Source organism: Apis mellifera, linkage group LG10 (genome assembly GCF_003254395.2).
Source record: "Apis mellifera strain DH4 linkage group LG10, Amel_HAv3.1, whole genome shotgun sequence".
Taxonomy (NCBI): domain Eukaryota; kingdom Metazoa; phylum Arthropoda; class Insecta; order Hymenoptera; family Apidae; genus Apis; species Apis mellifera.
This window is the reverse complement of record NC_037647.1, coordinates 8,633,864-8,649,310: the sequence shown is the minus strand read 5'-3', so window position 1 is coordinate 8,649,310 and position 15,447 is coordinate 8,633,864. Positions and strand designations below refer to the sequence as shown.

Genomic DNA, 15,447 nt, shown 5'->3' with positions numbered 1-15,447 from the left:
TGCTCGAGCCACCGACAGAGAGAGACGTATATACAGGGGGAGCGACGGAGAGGGAGAGAGCGTGGCGTACGTCACATGCGCGTTGTAACCCCAAACAAAAATGCCCGCTGTCCTCGTCCCGCTCGCGGCTCGCGTGTCCCTCTTTCTTTCTCTCTCTCTCTCGTTCTTTCTCTCCTCTGTTCCTCCACCGTGAACAACAATAACAACAGCACGCGCGCCGCACGGGGATGCAGCGGATCACTGCAGAATACGGAATCGGGAGTTCTGCCAAACTGTATAGCCGCAACCTCTCCTGCCCTCTCACCCACGCTCTCCTCTCTCTCTCTCTCTTCTTTCGCGCTGACAACCGCTAACCGTAATCACCTTTTTCGCGCAACTCTTGCTCGCGCCTACCGCTCTTTACTCCCACTTTCGAGAAAGGGTTACGTAACGGATACGAACGAGGGTGACTGGGTATCGGGAGAGGAGAGGGAGGGAAAGGGAAGCTGCTCGTGGGATGCTCGCGTCGAGGATTGCGTAACTCCTCGTGTGTTTTTTCGCGATAGGAGCGCACGAGATTGTTATATACGAAATACATAGAGTGGATTTAACCGAGCGTGAACCGAGTTTCGGCTACGTGACTGTTGTATTCGCGCGAATTTTTCCCTCCTCCTCGAAAGAGACGGGGATATACGGACGGTGATCGATCGAGGCCCGCTTCTAGATACCTGTAGATATCCAAGTCGGTTGGCACAAGTTTACGATCCTGTTAAGTTCTTCGAGATCACCGATATGTAACGTTATCGAGATCGATCTTGTGATTCGCGTGTTTATTGGAAACGAGAGAAAAGAAGAAAGGAAACGAAGGAAGTTGGCACTCTCGATTGGAAAAAACGAGAAAGTCTCTCCCTTCCTTTTAAAAACAACCTGGCCGAGGCGCGTCGAACGGTGCCTCGTCCACGGGTTGTCACGTTATCGTATTGACGCCCGTCACCGCAAGAAACCGATAGCGGAAGCGAACGCGAGTTAGCCGCGCGAGAGTACCGGCACTTGATATTCGGCGCGCGGGCTGGACAACACGGAAACGTGGGCAGGATGCGTCCACGGGATCATCTCGCCTCGTGGTCGTCAACGTGTCACCACGGCCGACTCGTGGTGACGTTTTACGAGTCGACAACGACGAGCGGCTATGACGGGACCAGCGTGTAACCAGCTTTACGCGCTGCTGTAATTGCCTGCGATTTAGCGAAAACCTAGCTATTTCCGACTCGATTTTTTGTCTTTCTCTTTACTTCTTCCCCTCTCCAATTTCAATTCGGATACGAAGAGTTTCGCGAAAGGAAGATAGAAAGAAAGAGAGAGTAAATTGATTCGAAGTGGTTCGAAGAGCGGCGGTGGGCGGGTTTGATGGTTTTCGGGGCAAGTTTTTATTTGGCGAGATAAGAGAGGGAGGGCAGGTTTTAATCGGGCAATTTCACTCGAGGTAACTCGAGGGGGGGATGTTCGTAGCCGAGGTACGGGAAATACAGAGATTGCCGCCAATTAATTAACGCCGCCAGTTTTAAAAGAATGAAAGAATTCAGTTGGCGAGGAAGCGAGATCGATTCAACGACGATTCTCCGACAAACTTTTCTTCTTTTCTTCTTCTCCTACAAAGAACAACTGGAAGAGTTTGTTTTTAATCCTCCCCCGAGAGAAGGAGGATCGAAAAGGCGATATTCGTTCGTTTTATCTTAGAAATCGTTCTACTACTACGATTACGAGTCTTCCCTCCCTCTCCCTCCCCCTCTTCATTATCGCCCCATTATTCCATCCGTGCGATCGGTCGAAACGCGAGCGAAACGTTTAGACGTCGAAACGCACGTACGCGCCACGCACCACGTCCGTTCGTGGATCTAAGAATAAGATCCGCGTCGTCGGCCGGCCGGCTTAACAGGATAACCGATTTAATTTCCCTCGACCCGACCGAAATATGTGCGAATCTCTTAATCGCGGAAAGGTTTAACGAGATTCGTAGACGTCGTAAATTCTCCGTTATTTCCAAATTAACCAGGGGAGCGGAGCTCCACGAGCGTGCTCTTTATTCGAACGCTGGATTCGAACCGCGCGCTGGATTCAAACTGACCGTCGACAATATTTCCAACGCCCCCGCCGTCTTGCGACGGCGAGTCACGCGCAACCAAGTGGACCGGAAGCGGCTGTTACGCGCCAGGAAAATTAAGTCCCGCTCGTAAACAAGTTCACTTCCATCGCCCGCTTTTCCTCCCCACATTCCTCCTCCTGCGTGCCTGCCCGTACATACGTTTAGCGCTCGTTAATTCAAATCGACTGGGATAATTTCTGATTGTGTGTGTATATGTATATATGTATGTATATAATACGTTCGTATTCTTTTGGATCGGTGAATTCGTTCCGGAGGACCATCGATCGATCTCTGCACCACGGCTTTCTCATCCCTTAATCCTGTCGTAAAAATAGCAGCCACGTAGCTATTCGAGCATGACGCGGGAAAAATGTAAATAAACAAAGGAAAAATGTAAATAAATAGAAAGGTAAACGGGCGAAAATGTAAATAAAATAGGAGAGAGGGGAGGGGGAGAGATGAAAAGGAAAAAAGGAAATAGCGGACGGGGTAAACAAGAGCGGAAAATAAACGAATACGGGTCCAAAGCGATAAATCGTTTCGAGATCTTGCTCATCCAAGCACGAAACACAGAAACTACGGACAAAGATAGGAGGAACGAACGAATGTCAGGATCGCACGGAGCGAATCACTCGCGTTCCCGGCCATTGTTCCATCAATTTCTTCCTCCCCTCTTTCGCCTCGAATGCCCTTTGTCAGAGATCCGTGAACGACCATCTTTTTTTTCTTTAATAACGCGACACAACGTTTCTTCCATCGTTGCTTAATAAGAGAATAATAAGATCCCTCTCGCGCAACCCACGCGTTTCGAGGCGTCGAAAACGGCGCATCCTCTCCTCCCCCCTTTCTTCTCGAAAGACGATTAATCGATACGATAGGTTAATTAACCGACGGCGGTTTCATTAGAGAGGGCTTCAGCTGACCGATGGCTATGCCGGGAATTTTCGCCAAATTCCCCAAAGCTCCTCGTGCGATGAATTTTGAGATGCGATCTCCGACCGCGCCCACCCACGCCCTGTCTCGCCTCGTCAACGAGTTTTTCTTCTCTCTCTCTCTCTCTTTTTTTTCAATTACTCGACCGCCCATGCGACACTTGCGCGGCCACGTCGCAATTACGCAGCCGGCAACTTGGCAACTGGGTCAGGAGCGTGGTTTAATCGCGGAACACGAACCGGTGTTCGCCTCGGTGTTCTCGCTCGCTTCGAAGGAATTTCTGCGTTGGACGTAGGAAGAAATTCCGTTTCGCTCGCCACGATCAACTTCGCATCGAGAACACATTTTCGCCCGACGACAAACCAAACTTTCCTCTCCGAACTTGTCGAACTTTGTCAACTTTGCGCCTTTCCTTCCCTCCGCTGATAGACTCATCCGAGAAGCTGCTGCTATTAGCGAGGGTTCAGGGTCAACGCGAACTCGTCGCAGACGATTCGTATTACGGTGGAGTGATCGATGCCTGGCGTGGCAACGAGTAACGAGAATTGATGAACCGTCGACTATTACGGCTTAAAAGGAGACGCTGAGACCGATTTTCCTCCATATTTTCCTTTTTTTTTCTCTACAATGCTCGTATTCTCCGAGCTACTTTTCACGAGGATCGAACGAAAGACGAAGGGAAAGAATAAATTTCATCGACGTGGAGTTTTTCGAGCAAGTTGGCAAACAGAGTGGTTAAATCGTTTTTTTCATCGAGAGAAGGGAAGGATAGCGTCTCCTTTCTTTAAAGTGGACGTAAATTTTCGGCCGGAATCAGCGATAAACTTGCCCCGAGTCGAGATCAATATTTAATTCCGCCGACTTTTGTCGCTGCCTCGCACGATCCGATCGACCGACAAGAATAGAGCGGTAAACAAGAAGGGGAGGTTGTGAAAAAAACGGAAGGAGAGAGAGGAGGGAGCGGTGAATAGGGAAGTGGGAGCTGCGAATTTCTTCGAATCTCGGAAACTCGATAAGACGCGGCGCAAAACCAGCCGAGCCAGCCGAATTCTTGCGAGTCGAACGGAATCCATCGTCTTACCACACGATTCGTACACGCGAATTCTTTCCTGGAAAACTATCCGGGTAACAACGTTTCCTTTCTCGAGAACTTTCTTTCGCGGAGACGAAGAAGAAACTTTCGCCCATTCATTTTTCTACGTTCGTATTGCGTTTCCGATTTTCGATCCAGATTTATTACTTGTTTCCCGATATATCCGCTCGCTCCAACGATTAAAACTTGCTACGAACTTGCTCGGACGGAACAACGGATTTATATATAATTAGCAACGCGTCAATAAACGCGACGGCGTGCACCGACGTCGTTGAATGTTTAACGCGGAGGAGGAGCGTGATTTCAAAATTTCGCGACATAATTATCGGAATGTAAATGCTGCATAATGTAGTTCCATTTAGTTCGATAATTGGTAAATGCAGGGGCGGGCGAGGAGCTGGCCGGTTTAATTAAATTTTCGCCTAAACCTCGGCGGTGCGGCCGAGCCGGCGGTGAAAGCGATACACGGGGCGATAAAAATACACACCCCGACGAGGGTGCGTACCGCTACTTTTTCTCCACCTCGGTCTCGTTCGTCGCTCGACCACGTATTAATTCTCGTCGAATATTATTACGCTCCGTAACGAGGCAAGCAACAGGCATCTCCGACGAAAGGATTGTATCCAACGAATCGCCGAGCATATAATAATTCACCAAGTTATTTTTCGCAATTGAGCGAAAAAGAGAAAGGGAGAGAAAGAGAAAGAAAAATCCATCGTTGGAAAGGCACGTGTCCACGTTCCAGAGAGAGAGAGAGAGAGAAAAGGAATCCGGTGACCACGCGAAAAACGTGGCCGAGGAAAGCAGCCATAAATCGGCCGGGGAGGAAGAAACGATATATCTGGACGAAAGTGCGGAGGGTACGAAATCACCCTTACGCACGGTCAAAGCACCGTGGTGGTGGTGGTCCCACCGGTGGCGAACCGATAGCCGTGCGCGTGATGAAATTTAATAACCTCTCCCCCCCTTTCTCTCCCCGTGTCCGTCTTACAAACGATCCCGATTAATTCCTCGGATAAGCGTAATCATCTGCGGCGATCGTAGCCGGCCGAAGGCGAAAACGTTCACGACGTTCGAGCAGGGAGGGGGAGAGGTTTACTCGATTACTCCGCATTACGCACAATCCCTCTAACAAACGCAAATCTAACGGGTCGAAGGGGAGGGAGAGACGGCCGATAAGGGGTGCGAGATAAGCTTGGAAGCGATTTTTTCTCCGCTGCGAGAGGAGATAAGCCGGGATATCGTTGGGAGGCCTCGAGTTTCCGGCCCGGGAGAGGAAAATTCGAAGGAGAGAAGAACGCAGCTTCGGGAAATCGGTTCGCGGTCGACCGATGATAAATCATCGGCCGCTGGTCGATCGATGTACGCCATTGATTCGCCTTTACACGCGCCGCCGAGGCCTCGCCACCGCACCAATTTATCGCCGACGTTACTGTTCCGGAGCGATCGTTGAATTCATTCCAGGCGAATTTGCGCCGCGACCGAGAGACGCGGATGACGAATCGGTGGCGCGCGACGTCGCGGGGAATTTTAAACGCGCGCCGTGGATTTCAGCTAACTGGCGCGATTGCGTACAAGGCCGGACCCGACTCGTTCGTTGATTGATCGGAATCAGCCGGATTACGCGCTGGTTAATGGTTTAAGCATCCCTCGAGTCGGGTTCTAGAGCAACGTGGGCGCTCCACGAATCCCAAGTTGCGATTAATTTTCATGCACGTACTTCGCTTTACGTACCAGCAATCTTGAATCTGATGGATTGGCTCGACATCGTGATATATATATTTCGAGATTACCATTTCCCTCAATTTTATAACGTGACAATGTAACAAGTTCGGTGAACGAAGAGCAACGAGATGGAGAAATATCGATCGAGAGGATTCTTAATTATCGAAAGTGTTTGGTAGAATTTTGGGGAGGGGACGAGGTCTGAGTAGCTCGTTAGACGGCTCGATCGAGGGAGCGCGTCCTTCGCTTCGTAATCTCTGGCGAGAGGTCTGAGAACGGGTGTAACGAGGAGGAGGCGAGATCGATAGAATTAACGAGTTCGCGGGTGTAGAACCGGTGGTAACATTATCCCTCGCACGGGTCTGGGATCGCGCGTTTCCATGGGCTTGTTATTCCCGCCCGACTTCCGCTCGATCGATCCTTCTTCGCGATTCCTCCTCCTCCTTCCTCTTCTCTCGCGAAAAACCTTCTTCGCGGCTCTCAGATAGCTGGAAACGGCCGCAAGAAACGCCTCCCCCGATAACTCTTCGTCCTTTCTTTCTCTCTAGATGGATGGAAATTATCCCGGAAAGATCGATTCGTACCAACAACGTCCATGTTTTGTCTGCTGCACCCCCGTTCCTGGCTGAAACCTACACCACTATATAGAAACCAGTGTACAGAAACGGCTCGAGGAGATCGATCGAATATTAAAGAGCAAACGAATCCATCTTGGCCAATTCATCCAGTCCTAATCAATCCTTCCCTTTAAAGGACAGGATTCCTCCGAGGGGGGAAACGGTGATTAGCGTTGGAACTCGGCGAGAGGAAGAAGATCCTATCGCGACGATGAAAATCCTGCTCGAACGCATCGATCTTCGAACACGAAGAGAGGAAAGGGTGGAGAAAAAGTGGGTCGCCCCGAGAGGGGCGATGAAAGGCAGGAGTGTAATCAACGCGCGTTACATTCGACAACGGTTCGGAGATATATATATTTGGGAGGAAGAATTCAACTCTCTCTCTCTCTCCAGTAATTTATACATCTCGAACGTGAACACCACCACGACCGGAACAAACAAAAGCGGCGTGTAAATAACGGCGAACACCGAACGCTTTCCCGGATGGTCGTCATTGTTCCAGCCGCAGGTACGTATCGCTCGAAATGCGCGCCCGCCGCGATGGGCGGAGAGAATCGGAGGCGAGGGGCGACGCGGGGCAGCCCGCCCCATTTTCGTTCGCCGATTCCTCTGGTCACAATGCCTCGCGAGCTTTCCCCGGAACGTTTGACGGAAAGGCTGTTGCTGGCGACTGCGCGCGCTTTATCGCGCCTCCCATTTACCATTTAATGCCCGCGAATTAAAATCGTCATGCGGAAAGAAAGCTCGTGTCGCGCGATCGAGCGGATAATTGGATCCGATCGCTGCTCGTTACCGAAAAGATTTATCGTTTAATTGTTTGCACTTTTTCGCTCCAGATGCAGCTCGTTCATGAATTTCTTAGCTAATTTAATACAGATTTTATAGAAATTAACGTATTTTATGTTCTAATATCTTTACGCGCAAAGAAAGAAAATTTATGGAATATTAAAGTCTATATGTTTTGTGCTTGCGATCCCAATAACGTGCTCTCATTCACCGTCTATTATTCTTATTTTTCATTCATTCCTCTTACACTACATGTCTATTTTCATTCAACTATTTTCCTTCTCTCTATCGTTTCAATTTCTTAATGAATAGAAATAACTTCGTTATTCGATAACGAAAAACCAAACTCATCCTTCAGCTAATTTCATCACCGCGCCTACAAAACTTTGAAAATAATATTTCTATTCTTACGACTGTGAAACTCGAACTAACTTCTCTCTATCGTTTCAATTTCTTAATGAATAGAAATAACTTTGTTACTCGATAACGAAAAATCAAACTCATCCTTCAGCTAATTTCATCACCGTGTTCCGCATCTACAAAACTCGAAAACTTTGAAAATAGTATTTCTATTCCCACGATTGTGAAACTCGAACTAACATTGAAAACGTAGTTCGATCACTAATTTGAGATAAAAAAAAATCTAACCATTCAGTACAAGCACTCCACTCTTTATAAACTTGCAAAGAGCTTAGGAATCTATTCGTGAACGATATTTAAAAATAATCAAACGTGTAAATAAATATTGTCGTAAATGGTGGAGAAGAGTCACCATTCGAGGCCAAAGGGTTAAATATTTTTTCATCCCGTTCAAAATCCCTCTCAATTCTCCCATTATCCGAAAATATACCGTTCGAATCGCGATCGATCCGTTATTTAGCCGGTTCGAGGAAACACGTGCTCGCTTCCAGCCAATAAAAACCGCATCGTAGAGTAGTCGTCGCGTTCACCGTGTCTCGAGGATACGCGGGGCCGTGTAAATCGACGCCACCTCGAAATCCGCGGTTACGCCGACATTGCGCCGGAAACTCCGCCCTCCCCCCCTCGCCGTTCCTCGGGGAATTCCCGGCGTCTGCCTCAGCGCGTCCCCGCTCCCAATCCCTGCCCCCAATGACACGCCATTCGTGTCGGTGCTAATCCGGGCTAAGGAGGTTGAATGTAGGATTGTGGCCATTAATTCGAGCAACCCCTCTCGGTGGCGGGCATCCCGGCCACCGCAAACAATTCCTGAACCCAGCCTCCCCCCCCGGTTATCGTCGCGACGCCTCGTCGTCCATCGAGGACCGTCGAACACGCGTTGCGCGATCGAGCAGCATCGAAGCTTTCTACGTTTATTTTCGAACGGCAAGACTTTTACGAGTTCTAAAGGTAAAGGAATTTTCCTGGAGATGCTATGGGATCCGTCACCTGTTCGCCACGATCCATCTCTGAAAGTACGGTCGATAGAATATCAAAAGGGTTAAAGGGTGACGAGGCTAATTCCGCGTTGAATCCGAAGGCGCTTAAGCCGGGTTCCGTGTTAATTCCGGGGAGAAGGATCGATGGAGGCGAAGGAAGAAGATTCGTTTTCCAGCGAATGGGAAAAATCCGCGGATGGAACGGAGGCTCGATCGCGGATAAGCAGGAGACATCGAGAGGGGATGATGGTGGCGGGGGATGATGAATTACCGGAGGAGCCATCCATCATTGTCATAAACAGCGCGAAGATGGCCGTTCCGGGGAGCAACCCCGGAGGCCTCCTCTTGCTAAGATAATTACCGCCACCTTCCAATAATAACCAGCGGTGCCCCGCCAGTCTGTTAAGCATTATCGGCCCATTTCCCCGCGCTTCACTCGCCCAACTGTATGAAGGGGACGAGAGAATCGATCTTCAATTCCTTTTTCTTCAATTTTTCAACATTCTCTATTAATTCGCGCAATGTCGTGTTTCATTTCAAACGCTTGAATCGAAGCTGCGACTCGAACAAATGAATGATAAAACTTGTAGCGAAAACTTTTCCTCTTTTTCTCCTCCCCCGATTCTGGAATCTGAGAAAAGCGTTCTCTATCTAGGAGACATTTCTGGGATAGAGAAGCTGCTAGTTTGCTCGAATTTCGAGGGACGGTTTCAGGTAGATATAGGTAGCCGGGGATTCGTTCGCGGAATCGTCGGCGGATGGAACGAGCGCTGACAATGCGCCTATAAAACCGTCGTCGCGGTCGCGATCTTCGTTATTCTCGCGCTATTTTCGCCGGCGTTTCCGGCGACGGCGTCGGTGAATCAGCGGCCAGACGAATGGAAACCCGCGCGTACGTAGAAACCCGACGAGATGGCAAAGGGGGGGGGGGGGGAAGGGAAGCGGCGTACTTGGCGTGGGTGTGCTTTTATTATCGTGTCATTCCGTAAGTACAGCCTCTCTCGTCGTTTCTCGTATCTCGTCGCCGGTGTTTCGACCTCGTTCGCCTTCCTTTTTCCCTTCTTTTTTTTCCCCTCTCTACTTTTGAAACATCTTGGCGCGCGTAGCGATAACCGTTGTTTGTCGTTTCTTCCATTTCAATCAAACTCGATCGATTAGCATTCGTTTCCAATTCGATTAAAACGAACGCATTGCTCGAGTAGTTTGCCATTTAACAGATTCCATTGCAACCAAGATCGATGTATCTCGAAAGAAACTCGAAAAAAAGTCAAACGAATAATCGAATCATTCGATCCCAAAGAAAATACGAAATAAAAACAAGATTATTTTTTCATCCGCAGAAAGATTGAAAGAGAAACTTTTCCATTTCTATTCCCATTGGATTAAGCAAACGAGAGTTAGAGTAAGCAGTTACAAGCATAGGGGTGACGACACCGTTCCTCGATCATCCGACAATCGCGTCACGAATCCCCGGAATCCCGGGGTGTATATATATAATATTTCACGGAGATCGTAACGAGGTTTCCCTCGGTCGGTAAGTGAGGCGGTAGTGTAGGTATGGCAAGTTTTTAATTAACACGGTAATGTACTCGTCATCCCGGGGCGCAGCCGCCAACAACGGGCGGCGTTCGGACCCGTAATTTCGGTCGCGTCAACGTTCTCCGTCGTAAAAGTTTCCGTCCCCGGAGCGGGGGCGGGGCGGGGCTGGTCGTGTCGTCGGTAACGGGGCGAATAATTCCGGGGCTGGAGGCAATGGGAAAAGAACCCAGTCAGCTTTACGATGTAACACAACAACGCCGCGTTGATTAAACTTGCCGTCGTTGCATATTCGACGCGTCGCTAAAAACCTTCGCAACGCGTGCAGTATAAACCGTATACGTATAGGACGCGATACGCTTTTTACGACTGGGTCTGGAATTTTGCCACGCGAAAAAACTTTCCGCTCTTCCTTCCCTCGCGCGCATCGAGAAAAGAGGAAAACTTGGATCGAGATAGCGCGAACTTCTCGATGAAAAAATTCGCGCTATCAATTTGGACACGCGCAGATATTTTAATTGCTCGTCGTTAAGGGGTAACCTCGTCGCCCACGCTGTCGAGCGAATCGTGCCCGTTGTGGATTTCGCGTTTAATTGGCCGTGCTCGAGAATAGCGCGCGCGTGTTACGCAATCGTGCGTGGATCTCCGCGTGGAAGAAGGGTAATGGAGCAAAAGAGGAGAGAGAGAGAGAGAGAAAACGAAAGAAACACGCGACAATTTCCCATGGAGAATCGGCGAAAAGCGATGAAAGAGAGAGAGAGAGGGAAAGAGGGAGGGGAAGAAAAGCGAGAGTGGAGAAAAACGAGCGCGAAAGAGAGAAGGAGAGGATCGAACGAGAGGGAGAGTCTCGTTCGAAGAGACGGCCGGTAGTTTAATTTATAAATAGCGGTGCCGGGAACGGACGCTCGCAGTTAATAAGCCCCCGCTTTCGACTCGCCACCAACCTCGAACGGCGATCGTTCATATACGCCGAATGAATCGATTCCGACGACTTTTACTAATCGCCGCGATTAACGATTACGATCCATTCCCGCCTCCATTATTTTCCGCCGATTTACGCGCATATGTATATATATGTACGCGTGAAACAATGGAGCGTGCATTAAGAAACGGTAGAAGGAAGCTCGAGAGAGAAAAAGAGAGAGAAGGCTTCCGTACAGCGAGCAACAATGGCGAAGAACGTTCATACTCGAGCCGGAAAAACGGGGGACGTCGTTTAGATCCATTTTCAAAACCTTGTCCGCTTCAATTTCCCACCTTCTCTTTTCCTCGAGATACTGGGACCGGTATGAAATCGAGCGTACGCGACTAGAAAGGAAGGAAGGAAGCAGAGGAGGAGCCAGGCAAGGTCGCACCGCGCGGAGAAGGCTAATCTCGAGGAGTTGAATTTTTCAAGGATCGATTTAAAAAGTGCGCCCGTGTTGGATCGAGCCAACCAACGGGGCTCTGAAAGTCGGTTACGACGAGTTTTCGTCGCACGAGCTTCTCTCTTTCTCTCTTTCTCTATCTTGAAGGGGAGGAGGAATACGAGGACGGAAGGGAAAAGGAGGATTTTCACTTTACGATTCTCTCACCTAATCCGCCTAAAGGTCGCTCGTAAGCGAGACGGTACGTTCGTGACGGGTAGCACGATTGGACGGTTGGTCGCTTTGTCACTCGTTTCTCTTTTCCCTTCTTCTTTTCTTTCTTTCTTTCTTGATTCCTTTTCTCGTCTCTTTTTCGAGGATCGACGCCTTCTTCCCCGTTTTATTGCATCGCATAATTGCGGGATTGTCCCCTTCCTTTCCTAGAAAACATCGCACGCGATTCCGCCTCTTGTTCCAAATATTATATTCGCCCGTTTCTCTCGATCGAAAGATTCACGGTTAACGAAAACAGAAACGTATCAATTTCGTTCACGCTCGCGATATCCTCACCATTTTATTGGGAAAATGGTTTTTCTTTGATAATGGTCGAGATCGATACGAGTGTCTAATTGATAACGGAGGATAACCAACTTGTTCTTTTCAATCGAGATTAAATAACTATTGTGTACGCGTTTCCTTTCGTGCGATCAAAATATTTCTCGTATTTCTATCGATTGTATATAACTCTCGTTGCATCGCAGCCTTTAAAGCGTTCCCTTCTCTTCGAAATGAAAATGGGCTCGTCGTATAATTTCGAAGAAGGAAGTTGGAAAAAGAATCGGAGGAGGGAAAAAATTGATTTCCGTTTGTTATTTGTACGGCCGATATTCTGAAAAGAGATGCGAACAATAAGGCAAATCCCTCTCTCTCCCCCTCCCCTGAACTGCAACCGTGGAATTACATTTTTTCCGTGGCGCGACAATTTCTCATTTTCGCCCGTACGCCCGAGAACGTACTAATTAAAATTCTTCGCGAAGAAAGGGTCGCGGGAGTGCACTCGTCGAACAAAAAACAAAAAAAAAAAAATAAATAAAAAGTCGAATATATATATCGCGAGCGGAAAAGCAAAAGGCACGAGAAGCAAAAATCGTGAAATAGAGGGCTACCTTCCTCTATCTCGCAGGGATACAACACAATTGGAGAATTTACGAAAACGATCTTAATAACGAAGCCGAATGTATCGATCGTAACTACGTAACCAACGATCCCGAGATCACCTTCCACCGCGAATAAAAATTCGCTCGATGGCGACTCGAACCGTTTTCGCGCCCACTTGTTCGCCACGCTACAGTTTCCAGCATTGAATTAACTCGAAACAATATATCGCGGCCATTGTTAACCGTCTTCGCGTTGAGCTTCTAAGCGAGGCTACTTCATTTATCAAGTTAAACAATGGGTTTCCTCTCCTGGCTGGATTATCAGCCCTCTTCGAGCTTTTCCTTTCCTCCCCTCTTCCGCTCAAAATCATTCCCTAACACGATTCTTTCGCCTCTCTCCCTCTCTCTTTCTCGTGAGTCCGTATATCCGAGCCCAGCGTGAGATTTTCCAAGCGAGAACACGCCGCTCGCGGCAAACGTTTCATCCCCACACGCTCCTCCGCCGCAACAGCACACCATCATCGAGTCGAGGATAATCAAAACTGGCGAGGCGGTGATCTTAGAACGCGAGGAGAGAGAGAAGAGGGGTGTCGTTTCATGAAATTCTAACTCAATTTCCAGAGGCTTGGCCCTCTGTTCGACGTTATCGCTGCCTAATCGTCGCGAGAACGAACCTTCGGCCGGGCATGAACGAGACGTAAAACTCGAAGACGTAAAACTGGTCTCCCCCGAGGAGAATCGAGATCTCTCTCTCTCTCTCTCTCTTTACGAACAATTCCGTCCAATTCCCCTTTTTTCTTTTTTTACGATCGGGAATTCATGTAGTACTATATACCCGTCGAAATCGGTTACGCTCGCGATATTTTTCCTCGCTGGTTAGGACACAAACTGAACAACTTGATTCAACTACTGATCGCCTCCTTTTCAACTTTTTCGATAAAAATAGCAGATAATTTTTTTTTTCTAAAATTTGTATTATATAGAAAAGGGAAGGAACGAGGCAAGTTGTATCGAACTCACGATCAGGAATTTATGTAATTATAATCGAGATCGAGGGGTAAATTCAATTTCCGCGGGTTAATTCAATCATTTTTCCAATTTCTTCGAAAAAAAATGAATAATTTTTTCGTTGTTCTCTATCCTATTTCTATTTCTATTTGTATATACAAAAGGAAACGCGAAAGGAAACGAGGTTATTTCGACAACTCGCGAGATATTTTCCACGATTAAATTATTGATCAATTACTTTGACAAAAATGCCAGATAATTTTTTCTCTTTCTATTTGTATTATATACAAAAAAGGAAACGAGATTAGTTCTAATTCACGATCGAATTTATGCTATTATACTCGTCAAAATCCGATATTTTCGCGGGTTAATTCAATTATCGATCGCTTTTCCAATTTCTTCGACAAAAATGCCGGATAATTTTTTCCCTTGTTCTCTATTCTATTTGTATTACGCGCAAAAGGAAAAGCGAAGAAAGGAGGCAAGTCGTTGTATCGACCACCCCCTCCCCGTTTCTTCCTCGATAACGAGGCTAATAAAGAACAGGTGGATCAAAGGAACGTATAAACATTCCTGGAAGATGTCGGATACCGGGAACGGAAGGAGGAAGGCGGGCGGCGTCCATTATTCTTGGAGTGGAAGAAACGCGACGGTATCCGGGGGTGTGTGTTTAAAAGTGTGCTCCTTGGAGGCGAGCCAGAGCCTGTGTGTATCGATAGATTCCTATTGAACACGGGCCACGTTCAATTAAACGTAAGTAACGAACCGTGGAATTAGAGTGGCGCTATATAAACGCGATAACACGGCCGACACCGGAATCGCGTCGAATTTAGTGCTTTAATCCGCCACGCGACCGTTCTTCCTCCTTCTTCCCCCTTTCTGAATTTAACGGTCAATGAAACTATTGTTTATCGTAGTATCAGATTTTTTTCTTTTTTTTTTTACGTGGTCAAATTTTCAAACGCCAAAAGGAAGGGATCGTTTCATTTTCCTCAGGCGAATCCGGGAAGCGAAGAGGGACGCATTTGGCAGAAAAGACGATTCTCGACGGAATGATTCTGAATGAGATTTTCAAATAACGTCCTCCTCCGTTTCCTTCTCGTTTCGAAGGGAAGGAAAGATCGAGGAGAGAAATTTAACGCCTCGAAGTTGGTAAAAAGATAACGTTCGTTGTATCTCAACGTCGCTCTTATCGAACGATAAATAGCTTCTTTAAAAATAAAAGAAAGGATATCTCGTGAAATTATATCCCTTGATCTTTCCGTTTAGAGTATTTACTTGCGTCCTTTCGGATCCTCCTTGCTGTATTTATCCGTCTTGCTCGATCCTCGATTCTTCGTAAATTAGACGATTTTCCTCGAGACGAGATAATATTCGATTTCCGTTCTTTTCTCGGGAAGGAGGAGTCGAAGAGGAGTTTTCGAGAATCGGAGACAATAAGTTAGTTGCCAAAGCAATTTCGCGCGCGTCCAAGTTTTCCTATCTTTCGACTTCTATCCTCGGAATTCTTCTCCTCCTCCTCCTCCTCTTCCTTCTCCTCCTTGTCTGACCCTGGGTCGTCTCCATCTACTTACGGCTAAAAACCATGGTTTTCGTAGAATCTTCGAAAAAGTTTGCGCAAAAGTTCTACCGGAAAACAACTAAAACCACTGGGATGATTTCCAATCTCGCGACCGATGTTCTCGTTACACCCGTCCGACCTTTTAATCAATTTCAGACAAACTTTC

The 15,447-nt window shown here is 47.7% G+C and overlaps 1 protein-coding gene across 6 annotated transcripts in view; it reads right to left on the bottom strand.

Moving 5' to 3' along the window:
* The window catches only part of LOC724417 (uncharacterized protein CG43867), an 89,225-nt gene that overhangs the window by 37,250 nt on the left and 36,528 nt on the right, over positions 1-15,447 (bottom strand). The gene's annotated exons all lie outside the window — the stretch shown is intronic.